This window comes from Lepisosteus platostomus, chromosome 5, assembly GCF_059453375.1.
Source record: "Lepisosteus platostomus isolate fLepPlt1 chromosome 5, fLepPlt1.hap1, whole genome shotgun sequence".
NCBI classification, from domain to species: Eukaryota; Metazoa; Chordata; class Actinopteri; order Semionotiformes; family Lepisosteidae; genus Lepisosteus; species Lepisosteus platostomus.
The window spans coordinates 23,775,063-23,790,604 of record NC_142615.1 but is presented as its reverse complement, the minus strand read 5'-3'; the positions used below and the strand labels follow the sequence as shown (position 1 = coordinate 23,790,604).

Here is a 15,542-nt window from a genome sequence, read left to right as displayed (position 1 = left end):
ACTCCCAGCAAGAAGGGAAAGAGAAAGCGGGAGAAGAGATGCAGGGCGGATCCACCTTCGGAAGGACAAAAGAAAAGAGTGGTAAGGGAGAACCGTTTCCTCGTCCTAGAGGAAACAGAACTTTCTTCCCCCGAGGCCCAGGAACAACCGGAGGAGGCAGCCCAGGAAGAGGTAACCCCCTCCCCCGAGGCCCAGGGACAACAGGAAGAGGCAGCCCAGGAAGTCGGAACCCCCTCCCCCGAGGCCTAGGAACAACAGGAAGAGGCAGCCCAGGAAGTGGAGCCCCCCTCGCCCAAGGCCCAGGAGCAACTGGAGGTCCCCGAAACTCCTGGAGAAAGGGAAGAAAAAAGCCTTCCCGAAGCGGTGGTGGAGAGTATCCTCGAGGAAGACGAGGATTACTTTGAAGCCGCCCTGGAGCCAGGACTGATGGTAGGGCTGGACCTGTCCAGCATGTTTACCTTTCAGTCCCCAGCGAGACCTGGAGGGAGCCCAGCATATTCCCCCCAGGACCCGAACGAGAGGAGTTACATCTAGGCTAAACAGTGCCCAGATGTAGACTCCCAAGTTTTCCACTGTAAGCACAAAGCGAGGAGGTTCAACTTTCACTTGTTTAATCATGACTATGAAACTTACCTTTCTAACAACTAACGTGAGAGGGCTAAGAGACCCGGTGAAAAGACGGGGAGTCTTTCATGATCTGGCCTCAAAGTCTTTCTCAGTTTGTTTCTTACAGGAGGTCCACCTGAAGGATGAAAGCGACAAGCTGACATTCAGCAGGGAATGGACGAAGGGAGAATCATGCTGGAGCGTAGGAGGGGTCCACTCTTCCGGAGTGGGAATCCTCCTCGGAAACCCAGAGATGACGCTGGTTTCCTCCTTCTCGGTGGTGCAGGGCCGGATCCTGGTTGCAGACATCGACTGGAGGGGGCAGAAGTTGAGAGCAATTAACGTCTATGCTCCGACGGAACCCTCTATCCGGAAGGATGTGTTTGCTGACCTGGCCAGCTGCTGCACCACCAAAGGACAGGTGGTGCTTGGCGGGGACTTCAACGTTGACCGGGAGAAAGGGAGCGACGCTAGCTCAGCAGAGTGTGCAGGGGAGTGTGCAGCCGCCTGGACTACATCTTTCTGCTCATGACCTGCTCCCTGGAATCGGCGACGGTGTTCCCGGAGTGGTATTCCAGCCACGAGCGCTTGACGGTGATGGCTAACACCAACCTGCCGGCATTCGGTCGTGGGTACTGGAAGCTGAACCGGGAGATACTGGAGGAAGACGACTTCAAGGCACTGTTCCGTAAAGACTACGCGAGCTGGATCGATCTGAGAGACGGCTACAGCTCCATGGTGGAATGGTGGGAGTCGGTGAAAGACAGGACCAGAACCCTGGCGCAGACGTACTGCAGACGGAAGGCGGCCAGGGAGAGGAAGGAAGCTGCACGACTCCAGAGACAACTAGAGGAGGAGTACAGCTCGGCTAACGGGGGAGGAGCCTTCAATTCAGCCCGGGCACGGGACCTGAAGGAGAGGCTCCGCAAACTCAATCAGGTCCGAGGAGGTCAGAAAAAGAGGGTGATCCACGGCCTGAGACGGGGAGATGGAGAGGAAGTGCTGGACGAGAGCGACAAGGTAGAAGCGGCCACCGCTTTCTACACAGAGCTCTATTCAGAAAAGCAGACGGAGGTGGAGGCAGGCGATGCTTTTCTGGAGGAGCTGAAGGCACGAGTACCGGAGGAGGTGAGGGAGGACTTGGAGGGTCTGATCGCGGCCGAGGAGCTGAAGGCGGCGCTCTTGTCCATGGAGAATGGCAAGGTGCCAGGGCCGGACGGACTCCCCAAGGAATTCTACACCTGCTTCTGGGACACCCTGGCGGCAGATCTGGTGGAAGTGGATCTTCCGCCGGGGGAAACTCGGAGACACCATGAGGGAGGGCATCATCTCCTCTTCAAGAGCCCTTAGCAGAGACGGTGAGACGGGACCCTGTCATCGACGGCCTGGAGATACCGGGAGGCGCGGGGGAAACCCTGAAGATCTCCCAGTATGCCGACGACACAACGCTGTTCCTGAGGTCGGACAGGGGGTTGAGGAGGGCCCTGCAGGTCATGGAGCAATACTCCAGAGCCTCGGGGTCGAAACTCAACCGCCGAAAGAGAAAACTGAAGTTCTTCGGGCCCTGGAAGCACAGGACGACAGCGCCGGAGGGTCTCAAGCTCTGCACGGAGCCCCTCAAAATACTGGGGGTTTCCTTCCAGAGCCAGGACAACGAGACCAACAACTGGACCGAGAGGATCGCCAAGGTGAATGCGAAGCTGGGTCTGTGGAAAACGCGGTCGCTGTCCTACACAGGGAAAGTGATGGTGTTGAAAGCAGACATCCTGCCAGCTTTGGTTTACCTGGCGGTGGTGTACCCGCTGCCGGCCAGACTCAGACGAGCGCTGCAAGGGATTATCTTCGGCCTCGTCTGGGGCGGCAAGTACGAGTACATCACTCGAAAACCGGATGTGTCAGCCGGTCGAGGAAGGGGTTCGAGATGTCCCACATTTCCCCCTGAAACTCGACTGCATCTTCTACTGCAACCTCTGTCGGGCGCTGCAGGAGCCCATTGGCCACAAGTACCAGTACTTTGTCAGGCTGTGGCTCTCCGTCCCGATGAGGCACTTGGTCCAGTGGTCAAACACTGGGCCCAAGGCAGAGAGGCGACCGAAGTTCTACACCCACGCTGTCAAGTGGAGCAGGAGGCCAACCACAGAGCCCTGTACAAAGAGGTGAGGGGGCATTTGGTCGCTGACGAAAGGCTGCAGGTTCCCAGACAAGTCTGGGAAAGGACACAGCCCAAAGAACTTGACAACCAACTGAAGGACCTCAACTGGATGGCTGTGCACAAGAGACTGGCTACCAGAGAGGTCCTCTACAGACACTCGCTAACCAGGAATCCGCATTGCCCCCGGGACACGTGTTTTGTCGAGGAGACTCAGGAGCATGTGTTCTGGAGCTGCCTCTTCGCCAAGGTGGTGTGGGGCAGAATGGACAACATTATGCAACTCCTGGGAAAGGATGCAGTGCTCAGTTACCAGTACATTCTGCTGGGGGCTGGCACCCACCAGACTGGACAAGGGGACACAGGACCTGTGGGGGCTGCTACTGTCCCTCACAAAACAAGGACTGTGGAAGGCGAGGAACACTCTCATCCGGCACAACATAAAGTGGGGGGCGAGGGAGCTGGAGGAGACCTAACTCCAGTGTGAATAACTAGAAGAGGGGAGCAGCTCCATTCCATACCATGGGAGCTTTGAGATTGGCTGGGCCAGATCTCTCATTTGCATATCTGATTTGGAAATATAACACTAAACCCCTTCTTGCATGGATTTAACTTGCACCCAAGAGTCCCCTACTGTGTATTGCTACTTATTTTTTATGATAAGTGGTGATTACCAGTTGACAGGTTTTATTTGTTGAATTATAAATGGTTTTGTATTATCATCCTGAATGGCCTGTACTCAAGGTTTGGTAGGGTATGTGTTTTCATTTCATTTACCAAATTGAATTTTTGCTCTTTTAGTATTTGTCTAGAAGGCTTTCTGAAGTCAGGAACCCCATTTATTTGGTGAAAAAGGATTCTGTATTAATATTAATATTTCTCATACAACATAAATAGGGTCTTTTATGAATAAAAAGATCTTGCACTTTGAAATCTTGATAAAGCTGTGTGCTTCCATACACTCAAGCAGTTTTGATTCCTAATATTTGACCTTAGGTGCGGGAACGGGTCTTTTTTGCCATTTGATTTCCAATTGATCAGCACAGTATAGAAAATAGACCCATAAAGCAACCTCAGCAGTGACAAATGTCACTGTGTCACTTGGGTTTATACGTCGGGGTCCGGTAGTGAAGCTCCGCTCCTGTTTAGTCTCCGAAGCCGTACAGGGTGCGGCCCTGGCGCTTCAGCGCGTACACCACGTCCATGGCAGTGACGGTCTTCCTCTTGGCGTGCTTGGCATGCTCGGTGTAGGTGACGTTCTCCAGGAACACCTTCAGCACCCCGCGGGTCTCCTCGTAGTTCAGCCTGGAGATCCGCTTCACTCCCTAATGGCGAGCCAGGCTGCGGATTGCGGACTTGGTGATACCCTGGATGTTGTCGCAGAGAACCTTACGGTGACGCTTAGCACCTCCTTTCCCGAGTCCCTTTCCGCCTTTGCCTCTTCCAGACATCTTCTAGTTATCAGCTGTGAACACGACACACACTGCTCATCTTTGATGTATAATAGACATCTTTCTTTGATGTCTATTATACATCAAAGAAAGATTTTTATAGGTGTAGAAACTAGTAAATAAAGCCAATGATTTGTTTTAGAAATGTATTCTTAAAATATACAATTATTCACACCTGAACAATATGTAGTTCAAATTATACATTATATACAATATTGTATTCAAATGTCTAATCATCATAAAAAAAACAACTAGTAAACTTCAGTTACAAATTCTAGTAACATGGCAATATATATAGTAATGACAAACACAAACTAATTACATGAACACGCTAATATTTAACTCAAAACCACATTTCGATTCAAATATAAATTTTTAAAATTTACAACTTCTTTATTTCCACGAAAATATTATGTAGCACAAACGCTACTTTCTAATAAAGACAGAAAGAAACTGTTTGTTTTGTGTCTACTGGTGATCCTCCTCTCGATACTAATGAAATGTTTAATATGATCCCTCGAGAAAAAAAAGGAATCAATTTCCGCCTGGAATGATTGATGCCCCATCAAACATTTTGTAATATCCCTGGAAGTTTATACAGTAGAATCCTGGTTCGTGGCTTAAATTCAAGGTAAATGAGACTAAGGAAACGAGTTGGAAACTTGATGTCGAAGTGGGATTTAAATGACCCATTTCACATTTTACTTCATTGGGCAGTATGTGCCAGAGAGCAATGCCACTGCATCTCTTCGATAGCTCAGTTGGTAGAGCGGCGGACTGTAGTGGAGTCAACAGGGAATCTTTAGGTCGCTGGTTTGATTCCGGCTCGAAGGAAGGTGCTTTTCATGTAATTTAATCAAAGAGTTAAAAAAGCGACTCTGTTTTATTCAGACATTGATCAAAAGGTCAATAATCGACTAAGCAAAGGCTCCTGTTCCGAATTCAGCCCACGTCTGATTGTCTTTTTTTTGCCAAGATCTGATCTTTGAATTAAGGGACTACACTGTCTGCTTTGTAATTCAAAAATACATACAAATGTCAAGTTTTTTGTAGAAATAAAGGTGTTCTCTGTTTTCAAAGGATAGTTACTTAATTGGCATAATGATTTGGTATTGATTTTGTATCGTTGTATTATAAAGTTTGTGCTTTCTGTGTTTTTATCGTATTGTGAACTTATTTTTTAAACAAATGCTTACAAAGGCAAACACGGCACACATCTGTTTATACCAGCGGTGAATTGTACATTTTTATTAAGTACAAGCTACTGTGCACTTCTGGGAGTATAACAGGTTCGATATAAAGTGGCAAAAATATAAAAGGGGAAAATACCCCAGACTGCGTGTAAAGCCCTCGTTGTGACTGTTTTAGATTAAAATGGCCTACTGTGCACGAATTGTTGCAGAAACACAATCTGATATTTTGATAATTATTATTTTAATAATTTGATCAAATTGAGGCCCAGGATCCAAATCTTCAGTTCTGATTTTTTTAAGTGATATCTTTCCTTCCTGTCGTGGAAGTCACACGATGTGAGCAATTGTTTTTTTTTACGTTGCGATCCAAAGAGCCTCAGACGCACTGTAACCAAACCAGGATGGATTCTGCTGGGAGCCGGACTGAGCTCATTCTCACTCCCTGTGCTAAAAACAGAATTAGCTCTTCTCCGAACATCGTCTACAGCTGCTGGATGGTGCTCTGAGTCTTACTGCTCCGGCAATTACTTTGACGAAAGACAGATCACTTGTGCGCTTTTAACCTTCTCGCAGCTACTGGCGAGACTGACGCTCACGATATGAAGGCACCCGCTGGTATACCTTCTCTAACTTTCAGTCGCGACAAACTTCGCTTTTTTTTAAAAAAAGTAGATATAGCCCTGAAAAAAGCAATAGCTTTATCAGTTTTATATTAATCTATTTTGAATCAAAGTTTGATATTTTTTTAATTTTTTATTGCATTTTACATTACAATAATAATAATCATCATCATCATCATTATTGCGTACACTTATATAGCGCTGTTCTGGATACTCCACTCAATGCGCTTTACAGGTAATGGGGACTCCCCTCCACCACCACCATTCTCCTGAATGATCACAGAGACTCAGGACCTCGGTTTAATGTCTCAGCCGAAGGACGGCACCTGTTTACAGTTTAGTGTCCCCGTCATTGTACTGGGGTATCAGGACCCGCATGGACCGCAGGGTGTGCGCCCAGCAACAGAAACCAGACGTGTGTCGGGCTCGGCTGCGAGCAGGACAATGACGTCATGGGGACAAAGTAGAGGAAATCAAAACGGTTCTATAAAAGACCTGTGTCAGCTGTTGGTTTGCAGTCTGGGCTCTAAATCCTCCGATCCGATTTTAAATCTCTCTAGTACCTGAGCTGCGGCTTCTTCCGAGTATTTATTCGTATACTTATTATGTGTAAATGTATAGATGAAACCTTTCATATATTGTTCAGTTTAAATCAAAATGCTTTACTGATACAAGAGAGAAGTATAGTATGAAAGATGAGACAAATTTGTGATTTCTTGGAACAAAACGGTTTTTATTTGCATTCGATATGAAGCGGATTTTTAGCGCGACACCCAAACCCTTTGTCTTTTTTAGAGTGATTTTTAAACAGACATAAATGTAGAAAATGTGTTTTTTTTAGTACTGCAATAGCAGGGTCAGTGGCGTAATGAATAACGCGTCAGGCCTCGCGTCAGAAAATTATAGGTTGGCCTGCCGTCTGGCTTGTTGCGTTTATACCACTTACATTCTTTTATATAAATGAACTCCACCTGAAAGCTATAGAAAACACTTTGGGTAAGTTGTCTGCAGCCTCATGCGAATTTTGACAACTTACCCAAAACACTGTACTGTCTGGAGATCAGCTCCAGCTCTGAACTCAATTGCAATGAAAAACCATGTGTAACAAAACTGGAGAACAGCTGAACTTGTGCTCAGTTCGGTGATGAGAGTTCAGAACTGTCCTTGTTGTAATTAGCACGAACTGCACAGGCTCTGAATCAGACCATGTCAATTAGTCTGAACAGTGTAGGACACGTTAATGTAGAATTATTAATAGGTTTATTAGTTAGTTAGTTCAGGTTTACCCACCTGAACTAATGTAGAATTATTACTTGGTCTGTCTCTTGTTTGTATATAAATGAATGTCTCTGACAACTTAATGTTAGTTTTACGATGTAGGTCAGGCATTGACATATGCACGAGTATAGGAAATGTCTCACTCCTGATTCAACTCATGTTCTATAGGAGATTGGCGATTCCTCCTGTTTCTCGTACAACCATATCAGAACAGAAGCCCGTGTCACCCAGCTGTGATTCAAGATCGACTCGCATCTTTATCCCTTTTTTGTTCGTGATCATTATTTTCTTTAGTTATGATCAATATTGAACTTTTTCTAAATTAAATGACAATAATCAAACATGCAGGCAGATTTTTGAAAAGTTTTCGGAATTGACAGGGTGCCCCTTTGGAACAGTCGTCAGAAAATGTGAGAAAATGAAAGTTATGTAATCTCTCCCACAAAGCATTGAAGATTGGAATCTGAGTGTAAAAAAGCTACCCGTCTCCCAATGATAGGCAGGGATACACACCATGACTCGAATAGACTCAGCGAACTTTAACACCTATGATATTACGAGAGCCTTGCACGTGTCGAATTTCAAGAAGGAACTACTACAACAGTTGTGGACATAATTCAATACCACCGGCAAAGTCCAATGCCGGCAACGTCTGAGAAAATAATGTTCACTCATGGAATTTGGTCTTTGAATGGCTGGTGGGAAAATTCATTTATACTCCTGTTGCACCCTCAGCTGAAACATGTTAAAATAACAACGCAGATTTGTTGGAGAACCTGACAAGAATTATTGGGTTAGCACTGTATGTATTCTTGTATATTTACTTTAATTTTAATATAAATGTAAACATGCATGCTGTATAATCTATTGTAATTTTAAAATATGTTAGCTGAGGATGCGAGGGGGGCTATTATACCTTGTGAAACACGAACTGTAAAAAAGGCTGGTATTTGAATAAAATTGGCGATCACAAGAAAACCACAATTTATGTGGTATTATCATCAATATCCTTCAAAATCTACGTTCAAATGAAGGATTTGAAGAAACTATGAAAAAAGCAATAGTAGCAGCAGAGGATTTTGATTTTTGCTCTTCAATTCAGTAGATCACTGTAGAGTTGCGCCCCTACGAACAGCACAAAGGATGAAACCCACCTCCTTCGTTATTGCTATGTTTGTGCCGGTGAAAGTAGCGTTTGTGCTATTGAAAGCATCTTGGAAGATGAAGGTGCAGTCACTTCCACATGTCATGATATCATTAGATCCGACGACAAGAGCTGAAGCCCCCCAGTCCAAGCCAGCAATGTGAGGAAGATGGACATGGAGGAAGGTAGCGTGGCTGAGCGGTCTAAGGCGCTGGATTTAGGCTCCAGTCTCTCTGGGGGCGTGGGTTCGAATCCCACTGCTGCCAAATGTTAACGTTTTAAGACCTGCAATACGATCAGTAAAAGCGCTTTTTGTTAGGCTGCGGGAGGTGTTTAGAGATAGACTTTCTAAAAGACAGGCTTAACATCAAGGCAGAAAAAATATTTTGTTTTCTCAACAGAAATTCTCTTTGGCACGTTCAGCTTTATGTAGGGAACAACGTCTGCCGAGATCACTTTTGAGGCAGTGCACATGATAGTGTACCGGCAAGTACATTTAATATTGGCTGTGGTGGTGAGCTGCTTTTGTCTGTGAAACTTTTAATTCTTCACGCCGAATCGTTGGAACGGGTAAAGCTTATTAAATCTTTGAACATAGCGCTCCATCAGAAGTACTTTGTTCGTGATCAAAAGAGATCAGAGGATTCACTTCATGAATTCACATAGCATACCTTACAGGAAAGATTTAAAAGGGGAATTGATTGTGCTTCCTGATGTTGTTCCTGTGGTTTCTTTGGATACAAAGGTGAATGTTCTTTGACATTCTGCTAGAGTATCCACTGGGTGGGTTTTATCGATTAGCTCGGATAGGTCATCAGTGCTCCGTCTCCGGAAAATAATCAGCACTGTTTTTTCCTGTGCTGTCTTTTAAAACATATAAGATCACGAGTTTACAGATTTCTCCAAATAACAACTATACATTTTAACCCAGCGGTTAGCATTCCTTCAATCCAATAGTTTTACTCTGGGATAAAAGCAGCACAATATACAGAGAGATGATACTCAAATATTTCAACGTTCTGTTGGATTACCTGTATGGAGATATCGCTCAGAATTCCTAATATGATTTTGAGTTCAGTTTTGCTTTACTACTTTCAGAGTCTTTTATTGACCTTGCTGAAGCAGAGAAGTGACATAATCACAAATGCGACCTACCTGTGCTGCTGTTTCTGGTTAATAATTATTATTGCGAGGAAAAAAAAACAGCTCCTTGCATTAAGAGCAAGAGCAACCAACGCGCTCTCTTGTTGAGTTGGGTTTTTTCCGTGGTGCTCTTCCTCAGATGCAAAGTTATTTGGCGAGCAAGGATCTCTGAGAAGGAGCCTGAATCCTTCAAAATACTACGGAAGGAATCAAATTTATACGTTTCATTGGATCGAGAAGATGATCATTATGAGACTCAAAACATGCCTGTCTTTTCTTTTTTCGAGGACAAATGAATTATTGAGGTGTAAAAAAGGGTTCAAAACCAAAATCACCTGCTATTGCTGCTTTTTCTTCAAATCCTTCAACTGATCATCGATATCAAGGAATAATATATAGTTTCTTCAAATCCTTCAACTGATCATCGACATAGAGAAATAATATTATACAAATTGTGGTTTTCTTTTAATTGCAAATTTGACTGTAATTACATCTTCGTTTACAGATGTCTTGCATGTATCACAAGGTATAATAGTCGTCGTGCGTTCTCAGTTAAAATGTTTTAAAAAGTACAACATTTATGGTTACATCCATATTAAAATGAAGGTAAATATAACAAGATATTAAAATACAATTGTACAGTCCTAACTTAATAATGCCTCTGAAGTTTTCCAACAAATCCGAACTGTAATTTTAAAATATTATAGCTGAGAATGAAAAGAGAGTACAAAGATCAAATTCAATGAGTGAAAATGCACCAGTAGTTCTCTAAACTGAGTTTCTTCCCTGAAATGACTTGCTTGCGAAGCACCAAGCAGCCTTGAACGGTTCGCGGAAATCAAATATACAGTACAGATGGATTCAGAGTGTGCTTTCCAACTTTTGTGCAACATTTTCCTTTGATAGGGCAGAGTTGTCTTTACAATCTGGGTTAAATAAAAAGGTGTGACATCAGTGTTAAACAGCTTTCCTTCTTGGGGAACAACGGTTGTGTTCCATATTTCTAACTATTTTGGTTTCAAGATCGCAATTTAGTGTGAAACATAAAAGCCAGCTGGATAAGCTTGATTAATTTCCCTCACGGGATCAATAAAGTATCTATCTATAAATCTCTTACATGTCATTTACAATGGCCTTTCAACTAATAGCCCGTGCAGGGATCAAACCCCAGCTGTTGGTACGAGTTGCATAAGACCCTGTAACGCGCAGATAAGAAACTAACCTCTGCTTCTTCATTATATACACAGTGAGCTATATATGCGAGCTTACTGCCCCCTGCGGGCTCTGTATTTGATTGTGGTGGAGACCAGCCGTGGAGATAAAGTGAGACGGGTGTGTACATTAAAAGGCTCATAGCGTCCCTGGGAGGGCTCAAACCACCACCCTTTTTGTTAACAACCGAGCCACAAAGACTCATGTACAGCTTAACACTCCTCGGTCTCAGTGAAAGTGATACACTAAAATTTCAGGAGATTAATTTGTTTTTAAAGGAAAATCACCAACAGTGGCCGAGATCTACTGGAGTTTTTAATTCTATACTGCGATTTCTGTAGGGTACTCTGTGAAAATAAGAGTTTTGACGAGAAGGGATGGACATATAAGGTCAGAAGGCTTGGGGAATTGAACTTTAAGGTGAAGACTGCGGGTTCAGTAGCAGCAAAACCTGATCAGTATCAGTTGACTCTGATATACTTTGAAAATGAACTTGGAGATTTAGAGTCAGACGTGCTACCGTTGCACCATGGGGTACTTAATTAAAAAAAATAGAAAAACAGTCAGTGTTCCTGGATCTGTTATTGAGAACAACACCTGCACTTCAGCTGCGCAGGAAGAATAAAATGTGGTCTGGGATGAAGAGACTCTCTTCAGAAGAGCGGCGCTCCTCACAGGAGGAAAAAAAAATCTTTTTTTTGTGAAGCTGATTTGTCTCCTTTGGGGAATTCAAATGAGCTGGAAGTTGTGACCTTGTGGTGCAAAGGTAGCGTGTCTGACTAAAGATCAGAAGGCTGCGTGTTCAAATCACGTTGAGGTCTACTTTTAGTTTTTCAGGTTCTGCTCGTCCTGAACACAGAATTCACACCATGCAGTTGAGTTCTATCTGTACACCACATAGATAATCTAAACAAAATAGAGCCCTACTGGACATACAGTTAGGATCTCACACAGCGAATACCCTTGAACACAAGAGAGAAGGCACAGTTCACATCTGCGAAACATCACATCCGTCTTTAGAGACAGCTACATCAGAGAATGGAATCCCGGAAGTTTCAAATAACTTCTTTTAATACAGGTTCAAGCAAACCTGAAAGTTAGGGAGTTTCCGGACATTTTTTTTTATTAAAAAGTGTCTGAAGCCTGAAAATGTAATTTGAAAAAAAAAAACGCTATTGGACATTAGCAGGTACTTTTTGTAACAATTTGCTATTTCATGCTGGAAAACAAAGGAAACAGACCCAATGTTTGCTTTCAGGTGCGGTTCATTACATAATAGACATCTATTACTGAGGAGCTTGAATAAAATTTACACGAGCCAGGTAGAAGTCGGACCTACAATCTTGTGATCCAAAATCAGAAGAACCTTGTCGCCCTTGGGAGATGTCAAACGCATTGGACATGAAAAATGCCAGATAAAAGCCAGTTCTCTTCGTTTCTCAGTGTCGGGGCTGCTACTGTATGTAAAAGAGGCAAATTGCTCTGAGAGCAGGTTCAGCGCTTTCTGAACGCAGATGTCTCAGAGCGGTGTGTCCAAGAGGCTGTAAAAGGTGATGGTGGTCCTGTCACCGTAGCTTATTTGGTTAAAGTGCCTCTTTATTGAACAAAAGAACTGTGATTCAAATCCCAGCCGTGTCTTTCTTCCTATCTTGTAGTACAGAACGTACCATCTTGGGCACTCACAAAGGGCTTGATTTCGTTAAATGCATGTGTTCATTTCCTTTCTGGAAAACTTGTTTTTGATGAAATTCACACAGCTTGCGAAACATGAAATTCAGTTCTTGGTTATCAGTGCAGAAGAAATATTACCGGCTGGCAAAATAAACGGTAAGAGATTTTTTTTTTGATTCGAGAAGAGACTCCACCAGTCAGTCTCTGTGGCGCAATCGGTTAGCGTGTTTAGCTATTAACCGAAAGGTTGGTGGTTCAAGTCCACCCAGGGATGGGTTTCTTCTGTGATGTAAACATTGTTTTCACATAGGTCGATTGGATTTCTCAGCTAAACCATAGCCATTTTAATATTTGTAGGAAATGTGACTGTTCAACACTTGTCAAAAATGTCCAATAATGCCCAACATCGCAACTCCCCAGAAAACCATATTCACCCAAGAAAAATGATCGTTGAATCGTCATTTATACTCCCGTCACATCCTCTGCTGAAATATTTTAAAAATACAATGCAGATTTGTTTGAGAACTTGACAAGCATTGTTTTGTTAGCACTGTGCAGTTGGATTTTGATATTTGGACATATTTACCTTAATTTTAAACTGTAAATACTGTACAATCTATTGTAATTGTGTTGTAATATTAAAATATGTTAGCTGAGGATGCAAAGGGGTGAAAGGGAAAGGTCAGAGGGTATAGTAACAACAAGGTTAGGATTGGTGGAGGTGGTAGGGGTGTTGATGGTTTTTCTCTGTAGAGGATGATTGAGTTTTTTATCCTTCTCTGAAGTGAGAAACTGGAAGAGTGCAGTTGAGAGATCTGATGAGGTTAGTTATAAAAGGAAGTTGATGTGGAGCTGTTAGCCGTAAGAATTCCTTAATGTCTTTGATGTTGTCATCAAAGATAAACTGCAGTAAGCAAAGATAAAAAGAAAATTATCTGTGCATACTGCCCTGTCTTTCTAACACCTGAAGAAGGCTCCACGGCCAACACGTCGTGTTTCCTTTCTTCTCTTTTCAGCATGGAATAACCCTTTACTTGTTCCTTTGCAGCCTACGCATGCTGACGCAGCTACTCACCTGATATTTAACATTCCTATAATCACAACTATGAATGTCCACTGTGGGTATTTTTTCCATGATTATTTATTCTATCATTGAAGCATATTTTATGTCATACCGAAGTGTCATAATCACCGATTTTTTTTTTCATTTAGAAAGTCAGAAAATGATAAATCACTATGAATTGCATTTAGCCTGTTCTGATCTAGAGTTTCTATATACTTTAACATGCCATGTTCACAATGTCACAACTCAGAAATGCAACATTGAAGTGTTGTAATTACCAATGTACATAGTGTTGGAACATTGAGATGTTTTGGTAATGAGGAAGGAGGGACATGCCATGTTCACAGGGTCATATTTGAAAAAATGGCACTGTAAAATTTCCTAAAGTTCAGGATTTTGATAGTCTGTTCCATTGTCTCTCACACCTCAGTGTCAGAATTTTTAGATGTTTTTATAACCAGGGGGTAGGTTTATAGCAAGAAGCAGGAAGTGCCATCACCTGTTGCTCATCCTCGGTTAACCATATGTTCTCATATGCCATGTTCTAAATGTCCCATTTATATTAAAAAGTTCTTGTAAAATGCAAGATTTTAAGACTTTTTATGATCAGAAGGCAAGGTCGTGGTAAATATGCAGAAAGTGCCTGTGAACTTATGTTTTGCCTTTGTCTTATTTACTTATTGTGTTTGTGTTATTGTGAGTTTTGAAAATTGGTTTACAATTTTCTGAAATGTGTTTCACACAAAAATGTTATTTGGATAGTCACTACTTACATATTCCCATTTACTGAGGATAAATACAGTAATCCATCCTGATTAGTACTTTTAAAAATTACTGTAAAGAGCCATCTACAGGCGAAAGGCGGCATAACAACACAGCAGCAGCATTAAAGGCAGAAGAAGAAGCTGGCGAATAAGAAGCCAGCTTCAGCCTCGTTAATGCAATACCATTGGGTGAGGTGGAAAAATATTTCTTGCTCTGAATCCTAACATTTTTATAGGAGGTGTTCTAGTACTTCTTGCCTCAGATAAAATTGCCAATACACTTAATTTCTACTCCATCAATATCAGCAGCATTATCGGTACTGAGTCCTAAATGTACGTCCTGTCATCATATAAAATGTCAAAAGTTTCGACTGCATTCAACTGATCAAATTTCTCTTCGATGACAGTTATAATTTTATCCAAAATACATCCAAAACAAATTTGCACTGTTTTTTTTTTAATCCAGAAGAGCATCATCATGAGACTCAAAACATACCTGTTTTTTCTTCTTTCCAGGAGGAAGGATTGTTCAGATTCAAACATTGGTCCAAAATAAATGTACTCTTCTATCGCTGTTGCTTCTTTAAATCCTTCATTTGAACGTCGATATTGAGGGATGATATCGTACAAATTGTGGTTTTCTTTTAAAGCAAATTATATTAAAATATGAGCCTCTGTTATAGTTGTCTTGGAAGTTTCGGAAGGTATAATAGACCCCCTTGTGCCCTCAGCTAAAATATGATAAAATACAACAAAATGTATTTACATAGAACAGCATTTATGGTTACATGTATATTACAATTAAGATGTACAATCCTAGCATAATCATGCTGTCCAACTGTCTTTTTTGCTTGTCAAGTTCTCCAACAAATCTGTGTCGTAATTTTAAATATTCTAACTAAGGATGCATCGAGAGCATAAATGAATTCTTCTGCTAGCCGTTCGAAGATCAAAGTCCTTGGCTGAATATGATGTCCTTGAATGTTGGTCATTATTGGCCATTCCCAGTGATATTGACTTACATACTTAATTGTTTAACAAAAACATTCACATTTCTTGCAAATATCAAGTGGGTTAAGGTTTTGCTAAGAAATCCGAATAAGTAGAGATGAGGTTTACATTGCAATAATGAGAAGTGCATTTCTGGGTGGGCTCAAACCACTAACCTTTAAATTAACAGAGACTCACGTGTGTCCCTTTTCTCCATTTGCAAGCTTAAAAAAAAGAAAATAATGCTTTTTTCTTACC

At 42.4% G+C, this 15,542-nt stretch overlaps 5 non-coding genes and 1 pseudogene across 5 annotated transcripts; 5 read left to right on the top strand and 1 right to left on the bottom strand.

Moving 5' to 3' along the window:
• Positions 1 to 3,538: 3,538 nt before the first annotated feature.
• On the top strand, positions 3,539 to 3,594 carry LOC148665161 (U7 small nuclear RNA). Its single transcript, XR_015939041.1, has one exon. It is a non-coding gene; the product is annotated as a U7 small nuclear RNA (small nuclear RNA).
• Positions 3,595 to 3,900: 306 nt separating this feature from the next.
• Positions 3,901 to 4,206, bottom strand: LOC148665160 (histone H4-like; annotated as a pseudogene).
• Positions 4,207 to 4,952: 746 nt separating this feature from the next.
• trnay-gua (transfer RNA tyrosine (anticodon GUA)) lies at positions 4,953 to 5,041 on the top strand. Its single transcript is given in 2 exon segments — positions 4,953 to 4,989; positions 5,005 to 5,041. It is a non-coding gene; the product is annotated as a tRNA-Tyr (tRNA).
• A 3,584-nt stretch (positions 5,042 to 8,625) lies between these two features.
• On the top strand, positions 8,626 to 8,707 carry trnal-uag (transfer RNA leucine (anticodon UAG)). The gene has a single exon. It is a non-coding gene; the product is annotated as a tRNA-Leu (tRNA).
• A 2,838-nt stretch (positions 8,708 to 11,545) lies between these two features.
• On the top strand, positions 11,546 to 11,617 carry trnaf-aaa (transfer RNA phenylalanine (anticodon AAA)). The gene has a single exon. It is a non-coding gene; the product is annotated as a tRNA-Phe (tRNA).
• Positions 11,618 to 12,667: 1,050 nt separating this feature from the next.
• Positions 12,668 to 12,741, top strand: trnan-auu (transfer RNA asparagine (anticodon AUU)). Its single transcript has one exon. It is a non-coding gene; the product is annotated as a tRNA-Asn (tRNA).
• Positions 12,742 to 15,542: the final 2,801 nt, after the last annotated feature.